This window comes from Balaenoptera borealis (genome assembly GCF_965194805.1).
Source record: "Balaenoptera borealis genome assembly, contig: HAP1_SCAFFOLD_508, whole genome shotgun sequence".
NCBI classification, from domain to species: domain Eukaryota; kingdom Metazoa; phylum Chordata; class Mammalia; order Artiodactyla; family Balaenopteridae; genus Balaenoptera; species Balaenoptera borealis.
In genome coordinates, this window is record NW_028123689.1 from 20945 (window position 1) to 38930 (window position 17986).

Genomic DNA, 17986 nt, shown 5'->3' on the forward strand with positions numbered 1-17986 from the left:
TCCGCGGTCGGAGGGTTTCCAGCCCGCCACCGCGCGCTGGCGCCTTCTATTTTTGCTCTTCCTGTGCCCAGAGGCGCGGCTGAGTTGTGCACCCATCCCTCACTCTCCGTGTCCCTCTTCCTTTATTGTCTGGTTACTCGCTGGTACTTTCCTCCCTCCCATTTTATCAGTATCTGTGAGTTTTATTAACATGCCGTTTACTCCCTCTTTTAAATTAAGAATGAAGGAAACTGTGAAATGGTACTTTTATCTTTAATGGCTGATGCTGTAAAAGTGACAGTTGCAATGCAAGCATCTTTCCCTAACTTGACTCCTGTCATGCATCTCAGTAGTGTCTCTGTGACAGGACTTGAAATGATAGCACCCACATCTCTTGCAGCTCGTTCACACTGAAGGGATATAATCATCGGTTTGCTATCACAGCCACTTGCCCAGCTCAGACTGTGATGTCACAAACCAGAGATGATTCTCCCTCAGCAGGAAGAAGCCGGAGAGATGAATCTCCATGATGGACCATCAGCCTTATTCAAATGTGGTCACTTCATGAAGAAAAAGTAACCATAATAAAGATCAAAGATACCGGCTAGTTGAAATACCCTGTTGAATTAAGCTTGAAAAACTTTTCCATGATACTGGAATGAAGGAAATTCTTTCAAAATTCTAAGGAAAAATTTGAGAGTTATAATAATGCAGATATCAGTAAATATTTATGGAATTAAAAATATTATGTAGCGCTGGTCCCTTTAAATGTTAACACTTAGAAATAACTTATAGGTATGTTTCTTATTTTCTATGCAAAATTATGTGGCTTGCTATTTCAGACAAAGGTGACATATCAATCTGAAAAGAGTCAGCAAAGACACAAAATGGATGTACTTTCTCTTGACCTATACACCTACTTTTTATGTTCTCATGGTTTAAATAAAAAGTACAGCTTTTGGATTATTTAAAAAGAGCAGAAGCTAAAAATACAGTACTAAATATCATTGCAAGGATTTGGTAGCCAAAACATTTGCTCCATTTCTAGGAAAGAATCCATGAAGACAAAATTATATTACTTTTATAATATAATACTTTTTATATCATGTGCGCATGAAAAACATTCTAAATTACAGAAACAATTAGACAGTCATTGAGTACTCCCCAAGATGTTCAAAATCTCTTTAGTTGTTAAATCTATCAACACACAACACAAAAACTCTCATAAATAAACCACATCTTCAGGTATCCAACCAAATCTTCTAGCATAAAATTCCTTATCCGTTTGTACCCATGAGATGCTAAAGTTGAAGCAGTTTTCAACTTGAATCATTGATAAATGATGTGTTAAAAATTAGCTAATGTCTTTATTCTTTACTTTTCCACTTAAAATGAAGAAGAAACTGTAGATTGGGCTAATTTGGAATAAATTGCTATAGAGTTTTTTTTGGAAAGCTGTTATTTAAATCTCAATAATCATTATTCAGAATGGGTTATTATAGAGAAATAGCTTGATTTAGATAGGAAAGAGAAATGAAGGTTCACTGGGACTGATGCTAACCAGGGCTAAAGGGGAGGTGGGTTTGCTCATCCATTGTCTTTAGAAGATAAATCATAGAAGCAAAGTCCCTAACCTGGTGGGACCTGGGTCTCTTTGTACATTACAATGAGTAAATAAAATCCAGAAGACTTGAGGAATGTAATTTTACACCCCCTTCAGTTCTATTTATTGGAAGCAAATTGTTTGAGTATAATATTGTTAATCTCTTCTTTTTGCCTGAGTTAAACAATTCTTTGAGCTGAAATAGTTTTGTAACTTAAAAAATATATGCCTATTTTCAAAGCATGTCAGGTTACAAAATATAATGAGGAAAAAGATGAATTCTTAAGGGTTCAGGTACATGTCAGTACAGTTAAAAAATACTTTTAGTGAGGGCTGGTATACAAAGTATTTTGAAATTTTTAAATAAACATTTTTCTCTGCAACAAATTGATACACTACAGTATTACTGCTTGTATTTGAATTGCTGCTTTCCTTTACTGGAAAATGACGGGTGAATTTCTGTAATGAATTCCGACTTATGACATTTAAGGTTATTTATAGACTGTCTTGAAAAGAGTGATGGGATCATGTAATTTACTCTATTAATTAGAAGTTGAAAAAAGGAAAGAATTCAGTGAAATGGAAGAATTTCAAATTTGACTTATCAGGCAAGTACTGACTAATTACTTTAGATAAATTTCCCTATATTATCGGAAGATAATCTCCTATATCATCTCTTACCACCATCAGAAAACCACCCCCCAAAAGGGGGACCTCGTTCATATTGAAAATAACTTCTTAACGTGCAGGCATTACAGTAGGGCATTCTAGACACTGGGGGAGGGAAAAACCATTGTATTTTTTTCTGACATTCATGTTCAACTTATTTCCAAAGTTCTTTAAAGTGTGGCATTCTTACAGGTAGACAATGTTGCTGAACAAGCGTTTGTTTCTTCCCTTTTCTTCCCCCAGGCTCAAAGATTTGGAAAGAGATAGTTAACAGAAAAGGTAAGGTAACCTCCACCTTAACAAAATATATGATCAAATGTGACCATTTGACAGATACTATGTAGTTCATAAAAACAAAATTAAGTGGAATTGGCTCTCTTTTCCCTAAAGTTGAGGATAACGTGGATGTTTCTGTCTAGTGTGCTGTACTAATAGGCTATTATGGGTTAGCTTTTGGTAACTCATCGAGTTTCCCAGTCTGGGTTCCGTACCATCAAGTCTGGATTATAACTTGTCCTGGTCACACTGTTTTTGCAAATCAGTTTTGTTCTAGTACTCTATCATGTGTCTGTTTCACCTCTAATCTTTCCATTTGTCACCACTCTGGAGATGGTGTGATATGATCTTAACGGAAACATCAGGAACATGTCTTGTGAATATTTAGTTTTCTTTTTGGCCGACTCAGCATTGCCTGCCATTCAGTCATTGTTATGTGACCAGGCAGTGTAACTATTTGTGTATTAGTCCATTGGTTCCTACCTTGGGAATGTGGAGACTTGTAAACCTCTGTCCTTCCCTTAGGAATGCATGAAGGAGAAATGGAATCTCTTGCATGAATTTCTGCAGACAGAAATAAAGAATCAGTTATGTGACTTGAAAACCAAACTACATAGAGAAGAATTATCAGAGGTAAGTCGTCAGCATCCCGGCGGCTAGAAAACGTTTCCTCCCATGTAACTTGTCTGTGACCAGGGAGGCAGAATAATCCCACCTCTCCCTGTTCCCTGATGGTTATGAAGGAAGCGCATGTGTTTCCTTATTCTCTCATGGCCCCTTGTTTACATTCACTGCTACTTAAATGATCCTTTCCTGCTGTAGGAGGGCTACCTGGCTCAAGTCAGATCCCTTTTAAATAAAGATTTGTCCTTGGAGAACAGAGCTCATGCTTTCAGTTGGGAAGTGAACGGCTGTCTAGAAAACGGGAGCCAGACAAGTGGTGAGGAGCGCAGAGTGGAAATAGCAGAGAAAAACAAGTCCCCCAAACCTGTTTCCAAACTTTGCATGCCCAGGAGAAGCAAGTCCGATGGAGAAACAAACTGTAAGAGCGCTTGACTCGTTTGACCTCGTTGGAATCTGGTACCACCTAAGGGGAGGACAGACTTGGCGCCATAGGGTCTGTCTGTTCCCCCCACACACAACCCCTCCACCGGCAGTACTTGTTTTTTGTGTATCCTTTTTTTTGGTGGGGGGATGGCTGTGTTGCTCGGCTTGTACGATCTTAGTTCTCCAACCAGGGATCGAACCCCGGCCCTTGGCAGTGAGAGTGCCGAGTCTTAACCACTGGACCGCCGTGGAATTCCCTCTTGTGTATACGTCTAACTAGCTTAGATATATACTTTAAATTTTTGTCTTCAACCAAGTTATAGAGCATTAGATCCCCAAATGCGGTTGAATTTATGAGGTATAAGATAACAGGAGCTGCTGATATCTATGACTTGTAAGTTACATGCCTGTTTAAGCTAAGCATTTATTCTTAGACTCCTTCCCCACTTGTAGTCAGAGTAACTCTTCTGGAATTTTTAAAAAAAGAGCATGGGACTTGAGCGCAGGTCAGGTGCTTGGCCACTTCATCTTTTGACGAAATAAACGGAGGCTCTGTTTCCTTGTGCGTCTCAGGGTTGGGCCCCTCATACAAGAGCTTGTGTTAAAATGGCCCAGCAGACTGGCAGGTGCTAATTTGAGGAGTTTATCAAGATGGTGGTTGCTTAGAATAAGAAGAGAAGGTTACTTAATCCTCAGAACCTGGTCTCTGCACCAGCTTGGTAATGCTGAAGAACTGTACCTTGGCTGTGAACTCTTTATTCATAGTGGCTTTTTTGTTTCTTTTTCTTTAAGCAGCTGAAGTCTCATCTAGCCCCAGGATTAGAAGGCAAACTACCAGGCAGACCACCATCACATCTCATTTCACAAGGAGGTCAGTATATAATGAATGGACAGCCCCCATTTTAGGGGCCAACGGTTTTTGGTAAAACACATATAAATTCGTAGGATGTAACTTAGTAATTCTGACTTCCACATTGCTTCGGTTTTCCTTTTGATATTCTGTTATCAGACATTCGTGAACAGCATTTCTGAAGATCTCATCCGTTTTTACTCTTCACATAGGAAACTTCAAATGTACATACACAGAATTACCAAGGATAGTAAAATGAACCCCTGTGTACCTATCACCCAGTGTCAACAGTTAACATCTCCTGGCTGTGGTTTCATCTATACCCCCATATGCTCCAAGTGAAAATTATTCCAAATGGATTACAGCTCCATACACACCCATCTCCTCCCAGCTGGGTTACTTTGAAGCAAATCGGACATGTCATCTTATCCACACATACTATATTTCTAGATGACAAGGTCTCTTTCTCTGACAAGTTTTTTATTCATATTTTGCCATAATGGCTAACATCTAGCAAACAGTCTTTTGAAGAAGACAAAACAGGCCTTATAAAGTGTAACAGTTCCTTACTAACAAATATATAGCAGTGTTCATTCTTCCCCTTGTGTAACAGAGTTTGGTTGATTTGCTCCTTAAGCCTTTCGAGTGATAGATTCCTTATCTTCTTGCCATTGATTTAAAGAAAATAGGTCTTTTTTTCTAATAGCTTCTAGGTCTGGCCGACTGCATCGTTTTGGTGGTTAGTGTGTTCCCTTGCCTCCAGTTTTCTGTAAACTGGTAGTTAGGTCTAGAGTCTTGATCAGATTCCAGCTTTATTTTGTGAGACTTCATTGACGGCATGGGGCTGTCCATCAGAGGCATGTAATGTCTCTTCGGTGATTCTAGCAGCCATTGATCAAAGTCTAGATCCATTATTTCTTAAGGTTTGCAAAATGGTGGTATTCTAAACCTGTCATCCAAAGAAACATTAAGCTCGAAGCTTCTTTTAATGTCCTGGCAAAAAGGGCTTCTCAGAGGGAAGAGGGGACCATGCCCTGAATCTTTCCAAAGAGAGGGTACTCTTGGTAGGGAGGAATATGAGTTGTTTCGTGCCCACTGGAGGTCTAGGGTCTGGTGAGCTAACAGTTGGCTTTACTGTGTGTGTGTGTGACAGGCCTGCCAAACGGAAACCTGAGGAAGACCCTGAAAAAGCAAAATCGGATGATTCTGTCGATGAAGAAGAAAAAGACCAGGTAGGGCTCGCATTTAAGTTTCTTAACTCTGCCTTTTTTTGGTACACTTGCTGGTAATTGTGAATTTATACTTGGTCTGTCTATGGACCGTAAGTGACTGAGAGGGTGTTAGAACACACCCCTGGACCCAGGGCAGTACGAAGTGTATTATGGTTCGCCCCGAGGACTCAGCAGGCCCGTAACTTTGGTCTGTTCTCTCCTGTCTACCTTCCTACGTCTCCAGCTGTCAAGATTTGACAGTCGAACCAGCAGGTGTGATGTGTTCAAAGCATTTGCTTCTGATGTCAGATAAGCTCCTTTCCCACATCGAATTTCTCTATAAAAGCAGAATTGTCGTGTTATTATGTGTATTGTAATAATGCTGCTTAGACTTTTTAGGTTAGAAAACTGGTGGCTTGCCAAAGACCTCCAATATAGAAAATGTCAGTCTCTAGCACTGTCTCATGTGACTTGAGCGGCAAACCTAGGTACTACCAGATGGTCACACGCTCTCTATTTCATTCCTGCCACAGGATTAGCTGTGTAAGTCGGGAAGTCTGTAGGTTTACAGGTGGGTAGTAAATGCCCTGTTACCTGCTAAAGATGAGTATCCGTGGTTTGCTCTAAGGCAGGGTTTCTCAACCAAGGCATTGACTTTTGGGGCCAGATAAACCTTTGCTGTGGTGTGTGAGTCCTGTGCATCGTAGAGTGCTTAGCAAGGTCCCGACCTCTTACTCACTAGGTGCCCGTAACATTCCCTCTCTCTCCTCCCAGTTGTGACAGCCAAAATCACCTTCAGGCTTCCCCAGATGTCCCCTGGGGGGCACAGTTGCACTCAGTGAGAAGCAGTGGACTCAAGGCTACCAATATCTTTGAGGTAGACTTGACGTCCTGTTGTGAAAGACATACTCATTCTCCTGTTTTTATTTTGGAAATTAGATGCCACTGTTCATGATCGTTATTCAGATGTCTGTAATTAAGCTTCGTCAGACTACCCACTCACAGGTGGGACACTGAGACAGAGGGAAACAGCTTGTCCAAGTCACATGGCCACATCCCTTGCCTCCTAAGAAAACGTGTCACAAGTGAAAGCAAGCTGGCTCTTGTAATATTGACAAGTCTTTTTCTTTAAACAAATGTGCCAGTTTTAGAGTTGTTCTTTGCCCTCTAACCTTTTGGAGGGCTTACATAGCCTTCAAGCTTCTAAAGAAACGAACTGGGGCACTCTTTCCCAAGCAGGAAGCAGTTTCACTGGCAGTGTGTGAGAGGCCTTGGGGACTTGGAGGATGAACACTTGTCGAAACAGGGTGTATCCCGATATGCTAGAGTAAGGCTCAGCGCACCACACCGGTGTTATCAGGTGGTGTTGGTCAAAGAAGTAGTACTACAGAGAGAATCTTACTTTAGTCAATTTCAAGTTTTGAGATCTCACTATGTTTTTTAAAACAGGTATTAAATACATGCATTTGGTAAAACAGTACAAGAGGCTGTTTGGTACATAGCAGCCAAAGAAAAACAATGTGGCTATTCCGTGCTGAGCTATGCTGTGAGCATTATCAAATAAATACTGGATTCTGAGGCCTTTGTTCAGGAACAAAAAAGAATATAAAATATCTCATTACCACAACTAAGGAGCTGGCCTGTGGCAACTAAGACCCGGCACAATTAACTAACTAACTAACTGACTATGTCTTTTTTTTTTTTTTTTCTTTATGACAAAAGACTTAAAAATGACCACGGTTAAAGATTTGATGAAAGTTCATAATAATGCAGTTGACAAGAAAATTAGTTATTTCTGAGATATACATTTTAAAGTAATAACTAGGATTATTACATATAACATTATACCAGAACATATAAGATTTTTAGAAATTTCATGTAATGTCTGAAACGTTTATATTAACATATTTCCATACATATTTCCATACACATACAAATATAAGATTTTTAGAAATTTCATGTAATGTCTGAAACATTTATATTAACATATTTCCATACAAATAACCCAATGAAAGTTTAGTATTAGTTGTTTTGTTTGTTTTTTTATACTGCAGGTTCTTATTAGGCATCAATTTTATACACATCAGTGTATACATGTCAATCCCAATCGCCCAATTCAGCACACCACCATCCCCACCCCACAGCAGTTTTCCCCCCTTGGTGTCCGTATGTCCATTCTCTACATCTGTGTCTCAACTTCTGCCCTGCAAACTGGCTCATCTGTACCATTTTTCTAGGTTCCACATACATGCATTAATATACGATATTTGTTTTTCTCTTTCTGACTTACTTCACTCTGTATGACAGTCTCTAGATCCATCCACGTCTCAACAAATGACTCAATTTCGTTCCTTTTTATGGCTGAGTAATATTCCATTGTATATATGTACCACAACTTCTTTATCCATTCGTCTGTTGATGGGCATTTAGGTTGCTTCCATGACCTGGCTATTGTAAATAGTGCTGCAGTGAACATTCGGGTGCATGTGTCTTTTTGAATTACGGTTTTCTCTGGGTATATGCCCAGTAGTGGGATTGCTGGGTCATATGGTAATTCTATTTTTAGTTTTTTAAGGAACCTCCATATTGTTCTCCATAGTGGCTGTATCAATTTACATTCCCACCAAGAGTGCAAGAGGGTTCCCTTTCCTCCACACCCTCTCCAGCATTTGTTGTTTGTAGATTTTCTGATGATGCCCATTCTAACAGGAGTGAGGTGATACCTCATTGTAGTTTTGATTTGCATTTCTCTAATAATTAGTGATGTTGAGCATCTTTTCATGTGCTTCGTGGCCGTCTGTATGTCTTCTTTGGAGAAATGTCTATTTAGGTCTTCTGCCCATTTTTGGATTGGGGTGTTTGTTTCTTTAATATTGAGCTGAATGAGCTGTTTATATATTTTGGAGATTAATCCTTTGTCCGTTGATTCATTTGCAAATATTTTCTCCCATTCTGAGGGTTGTCTTTTCGTCTTGTTTATGGTTTCCTTTGCTGTGCAAAAGCTTTGAAGTTTCATTAGGTCCCACTTGTTTATTTTTGTTTTTATTTCCATTACTCTAGGAGGTGGATCAAAAAAGATCTTGCTGTGATTTATGTCAAAGAGTGTTCTTCCTATGTTTTCCTCTAAGAGTTTTATAGTGTCCACTCTTATATTTAGGTCTCTAATCCATTTTGAGTTTATTTTTGTGTATGGTGTTAGGGAGTATTCTAATTTCATTCTTTTACATGTAGCTGTCCAGTTTTCCCAGCACCACTTATTGAAGAGACTGTCTTTTCTCCATTGTATATCTTTGCCTCCTTTGTCATAGATTAGTTGACCATAGGTGCGTGGGCTAATCTCTGGGCTTTCTATCTTGTTCCATTGATCTATGTTTCTGTTTTTGTGCCAGTACCATATTGTCTTGATTACTGTAGCTTTGTAGTATAGTCTGAAGTCAGGGAGTCTGATTCCTCCAGCTCCATTTTTTTCCCTCAAGACTGCTTTGGCTATTCGGGGTCTTTTGTGTCTCCATACAAATTTTAAGATGATTTGTTCTAGCTCCGTAAAAATGCCATTGGTAATTTGATAGGGATTGCATTGAATCTGTAGATTGCTTTGGGTAGTATACTCATTTTCACAATGTTGATTCTTCCAATCCAAGAACATGGTATATCTCTCCATCTGTTGGTATCATCCTTAATTTCTTTCATCAGTGTCTTATAGTTTTCTGCATACAGGTCTTTTGTCTCCCTAGGTAGGTTTATTCCTAGGTATTTTATTCTTTTTGTTGCAATGGTAAATGGGAGTGTTTCCTTAATTTCTCTTTCAGATTTTTCATCATTAGTGTATAGGAATGCAAGAGATTTCTGTGCATTAATTTTGTATCCTGCAACTTTACCATATTCATTGATTAGCTCTAGCAGTTTTCTGGTGGCAGTTTTAGGATTCTCTTTGTATAGTATCATGTCATCCGCAAACAGTGACAGTTTTACTTCTTCTTTTCCAATTTGTATTCCTTTTATTTCTTTTTCTTCTCTGATTGCCGTGGCTAGGACTTCCAGAACTATGTTGAATAATAGTGGTGAGAGTGGACATCCTTGTCTCGTTCCTGATCTTAGAGGAAATGCTTTCAGTTTTTCACCATTGAGAATGATGTTTGCTGTGGGTTTGTCATATATGGCCTTTATTATGTTGAGGTAGGTTCCCTCTACGCCCACTTTCTGGAGAGTTTTTTTTATTAGAAATGGGTGTTGAATTTTGTCAAAAGCTTTTTCTGCATCTATTGAGATGATCATATGGTTTTTATTCTTCAATTTGGTAATATGGTGTATCACATTGATTGATTTGCGTATGTTGAAGAATCCTTGCATCCCTGGGATAAATCCCACTTGATCGTGGTGTATGATCCTTTTAATGTGTTGTCGGATTCTGTTTGCTAGTATTTTGTTGAGGATTTTTGCATCTATATTCATCAGTGATACTGGTCTGTAATTTTCTTTTTTTGTAGTGTCTTTGTCTGGTTTTGGTATCAGGGTGATGGTGGCCTCATAGAATGAGTTTGGGAGTGTTCTTTCCTCTGCAATTTTTTGGAAGAGTTTGAGAAGGATGGGTGTTAGCTCTTCTCTAAATGTTTGATAGAATTCACCTGTGAAGCCATCTGGTCCTGGACTTTTGTTTGTTGGAAGATTTTTAATCACAGTTTCAATTTCATTACTTGTGATTGGTCTGTTCATATTTTCTGTTTCTTCCTGGTTCAGTCTTGGAAGGTTATACCTTTCTAAGAATTTGTCCATTTCTTCCAGGTTGTCCATTTTATTGGCATAAAGTTGCCTGTAGTAGTCTCTTAGGATGCTTTGTATTTCTGCGGTGTCTGTTGTAACTTCTCCTTTCTCATTTCTGATTTTATTGATTTGAGTCCTCTCCCTCTTTTTCTTGATGAGTCTGGCTAATGGCTTATCAATTTTGTTTATCTTCTCAAAGAACCAACTTTTAGTTTTATTGATCTTTGCTATTGTTTTCATTGTTTCTATTTCATTTATTTCTGCTCTGATCTTTATGATTTCTTTCCTTCTGCTAACTTTGGGTTTTGTTTGTTCTTCTTTCTCTAGTTTCTTTAGGTGTAAGGTTAGATTGTTTACTTGAGATTTTTCTTGTTTCTTTAGGTAGGCTTGTATAGCTATAAACTTCCCTCTTAGAACTGCTTTTGCTGCATCCCATAGGTTTTGGGTCGTCGTGTTTTCATTGTCATTTGTCTCTAGGTATTTTTTTATTTCCTCTTTGATTTCTTCAGTGATCTCTTGGTTATTTAGTAACGTATTGTTTAGCCTCCATGTGTTTGTCTTCTTTACGTTTTTTTTTCCCTGTAATTCATTTCTAATCTCATAGCGTTGTGGTCAGAAAAGATGCTTGATATGATTTCAATTTTCTTAAATTTACTGAGGCTTGATTTGTGACCCAAGATGTGATCTATCCTGGAGAATGTTCCGTGCGCACTTGAGAAGAACGTGTAATCTGCTGTTTTTGGATGGAATGTCCTATATATATCAATTAAATCTATCTGGTCTATTGTGTCATTTAAAGCTTCTGTTTCCTTATTTATTTTCATTTTGGATGATCTGTCCATTGGTGTAAGTGAGGTGTTAAAGTCCCCCACTATTACTGTGTTACTGTTGATTTCCTCTTTTATAGCTGTTAGCAGTTGCCTTATGTATTGAGGTGCTCCTATGTTGGGTGCATATATATTTATAATTGTTATATCTTCTTCTTGGATTGATCCCTGGATCATTATGTAGTGTCCTTCCTTGTCTCTTGTAACATTCTTTATTTTAAAGTCTATTTTATCTGATATGAGTATAGCTCCTCCAGCTTTCTTTTGATTTCCATTTGCATGGAATATCTTTTTCCATCCCCTTACTTTCAGTCTGTATGTGTCCCTAGGTCTAAAGTGGGTCTCTTGTAGACAGCATATATATGGGTCTTGTTTTTGTATCCATTCAGCCAGTCTATGTCTTTTGGTTGGGGCATTTAATCCATTCACGTTTAAGGTAATTATCGATATGTATGTTCCTATGACCATTTTCTTAATTGTTTTGGGTTTGTTTTTGTAGGTCCTTTTCTTCTCTTGTGTTTCCCACTTAGAGAAGTTCCTTTAGCATTTGTTGTAGAGCTGGTTTGGTGGTGCTGAATTCTCGTAGCTTTTGCTTGTCTGTAAAGCTTTTGATTTCTCCATCAAATCTAAATGAGATCCTTGCTGGGTAGAGTAATCTTGGTTGTAGGTTCTTCCCTTTCAGCACTTTAAGTATATCATGCCACTCCCTTCTGGCTTGCAGAGTTTCTGCTGAGAAATCAGCTGTTAACCTTATGGGAGTTCCCTTGTATGTTATTTGTTGGTTTTCCCTTGCTGCTTTCAATAATTTTTCTTTGTCTTTAATTTTCGCCACTTTGATTACTATGTGTCTCGGCGTGTTTCTCCTTGGGTTTATTCTGTATGGGACTCTCTGCACTTCCTGGACTTGGGTGGCTATTTCCTTTCCCATGTTAGGGAAGTTTTCGACTATAATCTCTTCAAATATTTTCTCTGGTCCTTTCTCTCTCTCTTCTCCTTCTGGGACCCCTATAATGCGAATGTTGTTGCATTTAATGTTGTCCCAGAGGTCTCTTAGGCTGTCTTCATTTCTTTTCATTCTTTTTTCTTTAGTCTGTTCCGCAGCAGTGAATTCCACCATTCTGTCTTCCAGGTCACTTATCCGTTCTTCTGCCTCAGTTATTCTGCTATTGATTCCTTCTAGTGTAGTTTTCATTTCAGTTATTGTATTGGTCATCTCTGTTTGTTTGTTCTTTAATTCTTCTAGGCCTTTGTTAATCATTTCTTGCATCTTCTCAATCTTTGCCTCCATTCTTATTCTGAAGTCCTGGATCATCTTCACTATCATTATTCTGAATTCTTTTTCTGGAAGGTTGCCTATCTCCACTTCATTTAGTTGTTTTTCTGGGGTTTTTTCTTCTTCCTTCATCTGGTACATAGCCCTCTGCCTTTTCATCTTCTCTATCTTTCTGTAACTGTGGTTTTTGGTCCACAGGCTGCAGGATTGTAGTTTCTCTTGCTTCTGCTGTCTGCCCTCTGGTGGTTGAGGCTATCTAAGAGGCTTGATGGGAGGCTCTGGTCCTGACTATTTCTTAAAATCTCATTGATAGGTATTTAATATGATTTTTAAAAATTTATTTATTTATTTAATTTATTTATTTTTGGCTGCATTGGGTCTTCCTTGCTGCGTGTGTGCTTTCTCCAGTTGCGGTGAGCGGGGGCTACTCTTCGTTGCGGTGCGTGGGCTTCTCATTGCGGTGGCTTCTCTTGTTACGGAGCACGGGCTCTAGGCGCGCGGGCTTCAGTAGTTGGGGCACGAGGACTCAGTAGTTGTGGCTTTTGGGCTCTAGAGCGCAGGCTCAGTAGTTGTGGCGCACGGGCTTCATTGCTCCGCGGCGTGTGGGAACTTCCCGGACCAGGGCTTGAACCCTTGACCCCTGCATTGGCAGGCGGATTCTTAACCACTGCGCCAGCAGGGAAGCCCAGGCTCCAGCCTTTTTAAAAATGTGTTCCTTCCACCTTCGTGGAGCAGGCGTAGGGGATGGGGAGGAGTGAGAACCCGATTGGCAGGGGTCCGGTCGCAACCCCGGAAGGGGACGGGGGACGATCTAAGAGGTGGCACCGGGCCACAGTCGACCCCCAGTGACAGCTAACAGCTGCAGTGCTGCCCCTTCCTGCCCCAGGACCTGAGCTCAGGTCCCGGGGCGGCTGGAGAAACGCACTGTTTTTGGTGAGATGCTCTTACTTACTGTGTGGAGCTGCTCCGGCGACCATGCCCCGCAGGGCCCTGTGCCCGTCCTCCCTGCCCCCTGCCCAGGGCTCGGAGAACAGCAGTCTCTGCGGGGCAACCTGCTTCCAAGTCCTTCAGTGACCACGGAGGACTGGGAACGGGCTGGGCTACCGGGGAGCCTGGGCACCCAACCCCTGAGCTCAGCCCTGGGGGCTCCCGTGAGGGCAGGGGCTGGGGGCTGCGGGCGGTGAGCGGAGGGGCCTCCAGCCGGCATCAGCCTGGGCCCTGGACCCGGGGAAAGGCCTCACCCTCTCAGTCCTGACCTGCCGCTCAGGAACCCTGTGGCCCACCAGCCCGAGGCCTGTGTCGCCCGCCACGGACTGCCCGGTGCACGGCTGGGGTGCCAACGCCACACCTGGATTTTGCACGGGGACCATCTGGGGGCTCGGTGCACAGGAAGACGAGCGGCCCCCAGGCCCCGACACGCCCCTTCCATATCCATCGAGAGGTGCCTGATGGAAGGCCGGCTGTGCTCCTTTTCAAGCCCCAGGGAATTCACACGAACAGCCCTCCCGGCCACGGGGTGCCTGCCCACCGGCTCTGGGCCTGCGACCAGCCCAGAACACAGAAGGCACCGAAGTGGGTGCAGGGAGCTGAGCCGGGGCTGCAGAAGGGCAGACACCACAGCCTGGTCCACAACCGACTGCCCTAGGGCGGGTGAGAACGGGCGGGCAGGCTGAGGGGAGGGCAGAGCGTGGCACGGCCTGCCCGCCTGGGCCACGGGGAGAAGGTCGGGGCGCCGCCCGCGCGCTCGCTCCGCTGCCTGGCGTCCTTTGTGGGGGCGAAGGGCCGGAGGCAGGGCTCCCGAGGAGCTCAAAGGCCCGGGAAGGACACACGGGATGGTCCAGAGCCACCCTACCGCTCCAGTGGTGCAGCACCCTCTCTGAATTCCTACTGCCACCAAAACACATCCCTAAGGCCTTTGGGAAGAATCGCTAGGACCCAGGAAGGCAGCCCCCTGCTGTGGTCCAGACTTCAGCAGCTGCCGATGATCAGAGGGAGCCAGCCGGCCGGCCTTGAGCAGGAGGACAGGACACGGGGACAGGGACAGCCACAGCCGGGCTTCCCACAGCTGTGCCCACCGCCAGAACCAGCTCCAGCCAATCACAGCCCCCGAGATGCCAAACAGTGACGGGCGAGAGGCTGGCAGGAAACTGACACCCCCTCACTGGAGAGCCTGCCCGGCCGGGGTGCAGGGCACCATCCCCGTCTGAACTCACCCCACAGCTCAGCCGTCTCCCAGTGACCCAGACGCGTCACCACGGCCCCAGGGCTGATCCCCGACCAAGGTCAGAACTCCCCCCGGTGTGACGGCCCCCATGCCACTCCTGTGGTGGAAGGGACGGCAGGCAGAGACCAGGAGTAGAGTCTTTTTATTAACGGCTGCGTTTTCAAAGAACCGTTTTGTTACCAGGAAAGCTCCCCAGGAAGGGATTGCATTAGTGCAACAAGGGGGAGCCTTGATGCCAGGCTCTCCAGACACTTCCAGGTGGAGACTTTTGGCCTAGGCCGGCCACCGGGGACTCAGGGGCTGGGAGGACACGCGGCCCCTCCCCCGCCCCGACGGGGCGCTAAGGCACCCGGTCCGCCTGGGTGGGCAAAACCCCGTGCCTTCAGCAGGCCGGCGGCTTGCAGCCCTCAACCTGCAGCCCTTTGCTCAGGAGGAAGGCGTCCTGCGTGGGGTCACAACCCAGGAAGAGCTTCACCATGCCCTTGGCATCCTCGGAGCCCCCTGGCCTCAGAATGCAGCTTCTGTAGTCCATGGCAACCTGACGAGAGGGGGTGGGGCTGCAGGAGGGTGGAGCACCCCCTTCACTGAGGGTGTGGGTGTGGCCACCTCTGCTGTGACTCAACAAAGGGCAGGGGAGCAGGGGAGCAGGGGGTCCAGGGCAGGGCCCTCAGAGCCTGGCAGGCCCAGGCGGGCGGCACAAGCATCTAGGCCCAGGCCAAGGACCTCCGTGCAGACCGGCCTCTCACCTTGCCACTCAGGACGCCCTCCCGCTTGAAACGTGTGTGGAACGTGTCCGCGGAGTACACCTCGCTGCACAGGTAGCCATAGGACTGGGCGTCGTAGCTTCCTGCCAGGTGGCCGAAGGTCGCAAGCAGGTGGGTCCCTGGGACACACGCGGAGAAGCTCCTGCCCGGCCCCCTGGCCGCTCCGTGCCCCTTCCCCAGAGAGGGGGCCTCAAAGCAGCCCTGTCTGAGTCCCCTGCCACTAGAGGGAGTATTGGCCCAACACTTCTAGAAAACGGGGACCTGGCGGGCAACTCAGTGGAGGGACACCAATAAATTTTTGCCGACTTTCTGCTGAAGCTCACGAGGGTTCACCCCTAAGCCTCTTACAAGGTCAGCTGCCCGAGGCTCTGAGGGATGAGTCAGGGCTCACCTTCCAGCACGGGGAGAGCGCGGGTTCAAGCGCTCACGAGGGAGTGAACTGCGTCTCCGCACCGACACGCACGGGCAAACCTCGTCGACGCGTTCCGTCCGGGATATGAAGCCCTCTCCTGCCTCTTCCAGGCTCTCCAGAAAGCACGTGCAGATACACCCACCCCACCCTCGGACTCCGCGGGCCACAGCTGGAGGGACCAGGCCAGGAACCGAGGCAGGAAGAGGCCAGAGGTCAGCGGGCCTCGGCCAGAGCCCGTCAGTCGGTCCCCCTTCACACACCACCAGAGGATCCTCTTGACCTGGGCAGTAGCCGCCAACCGACCGCTAAGGTGGGCCCGGCGTGCACTTGGCTACCTGGCGTGGCTGGGACCCCGAGGACCTCCTGGCAGAGGCGGGCATTCTCCTGGGCCGGGTCCGCGGGCGTCTGCGTGTGCAGGGCCTTGTCCACCTTGGCCAGGACGATCTGGCGCAGGTTGAAGAGGCCTGGAGGGCGGGAGGAAGGAGACGGGGGGCTGGCACTGTGTGCAGGCCGCGCTTTCCAGCCGGGCGGTCCGGGAGCCCCTTTCCTTTCCCTCGGCCCGACCGCACCGGGGTTGGCCAGCTGGGACTTGATGAGTTGGCCAGCAGCTCCAGGGGACGGCGCTGCCCGTGCCCCACCGAGACTGGCAGCAACGCCAGGGCTTCACAGGGCGCGGCGCTCCCGGCCCCAGAGCCTTCCCTCTGGTTCTCATCACCGGCTGTCGCCAGAGTCGCAGGTAACGTGCCTTTCTTGTCGTTTGTCTTTTTTCCGGCCCTCAGCCACGCAAAGGTGTGAAGCCCTGACACTCGCTGCCACGTGGATACACCCTGAGAACACGATGCTCAGCGAGAGACATCAAACACAGAAGGACACACAGGGTGTGACCCCACTGAGGGGAAACTTCCAGAACAGGTAGATCCACAGAGTCAGAGTGGGTTCCTGGTGGTCAGGGGCAGGGGAGGGGAGGGAATGATAACTAAAGGCGTGAGGGACACTTTTGGGGTGAGGGAAATGTTCCAAAACAGGGCAGTAGTGACGGCTGCACAGCTCAGTAAAGTGTCCCCACGCGCTCCGGTGCAGCCTGTGAGAGCATCGCTCTCAGGACGAAGGGCTGACCGCAGGAAGACTGAACGAGCACTGGGTCCTGGGCCCAGACGCTCAGCTGGGGACCCCCCCCCCCGTGGGGAAGTCCCTGGGACTTGCTGAGCCTCCACCGAGACTGGCAGCAGCCCCAGGGCCTCACAGGGCGTGGCGCTCCTGGCCCCAGAGCCTACCCTCTGGTTCTCATCACCGCCTGTCACCAGACTTGCATGCAATGTTCTTTTCTTTTCTTTTGTCTTTTTAAAGGCAACTCTTGAATACACGTATTTAACATGCAGGGAACCAGTCTTGACTCCTTGATCTGCGGCTTCCAGCCTCCAGAGTCTCGAGGACATCCACTTCCGTTTTTTAACACACCCTGTGCGTGGGGTTTGATGATGGAAACTGACACCGAGGGCGTCACCACGTGCGGGGTGACATCAGCGGAAGAATCCCGTGGCGAGGGCCTGCCTGAGAACCACGGGAGAGCCCGGGCCCTCCCCGCCCCCTGCCTGCAGCCCCGCGCCCGCACCCACCTGGGAGCGGAGCTGGTGCGTCGCTTGCCAGAACTCATGGAAGTAGGTCTCCAGCTCATCATGCTGCAACAGGGAGGGCGGGTTGGGCGTAGGCTTGGTGAAGTTGGCCACCATGGCCACGATGGCAATCTGGCGCCTCCCATCCTGCTGCAGGCAGCCCGGCTGCAGGCCAAAGCAGGCCATGTGCCCGGACTTCCCTTCCCTGGGGAGGGACGCGGGTGAGGCCCCGCTTCCACAGAGGAGCCCTGGCCCACGGCCGACAGGTTACCCCACGCATGCACCGAGGGTAGAGGTCCAGGTAGAACTTGCCGATGGATGACCTTGTCCGCGGCCGCGTCCCGGACCATGTAGAGCCTCACATCTTCGTGACACACGTTGGCACCCTCCTCCAGGTCGAAGGTCAGCCCCAGCAGCTCCTGGGAGATGCCCAGCCGCCCGCGCGTGACCACCTGCATGGGGAAGGACTCATTGAGC

General features: G+C 46.0%; 1 protein-coding gene across 2 annotated transcripts in view; it reads left to right on the forward strand.

Moving 5' to 3' along the window:
- Nucleotides 1–3359: 3359 nt before the first annotated feature.
- The window catches only part of LOC309621490 (uncharacterized protein), a 45649-nt gene continuing 31022 nt past the window's right edge, over nt 3360–17986 (forward strand). Inside the window, exons 1-3 of one of the 2 annotated variants that reach the window (XR_014240054.1) lie at nt 3360–3569; nt 4367–4445; nt 5578–5837. The gene's annotated coding sequence lies outside the window, so the exon portion shown is untranslated. Of the gene's footprint in view, nt 3570–4366; nt 4446–5577 lie in introns of those variants that run through there. The other variant, XR_014240055.1, reaches the window with a different exon arrangement.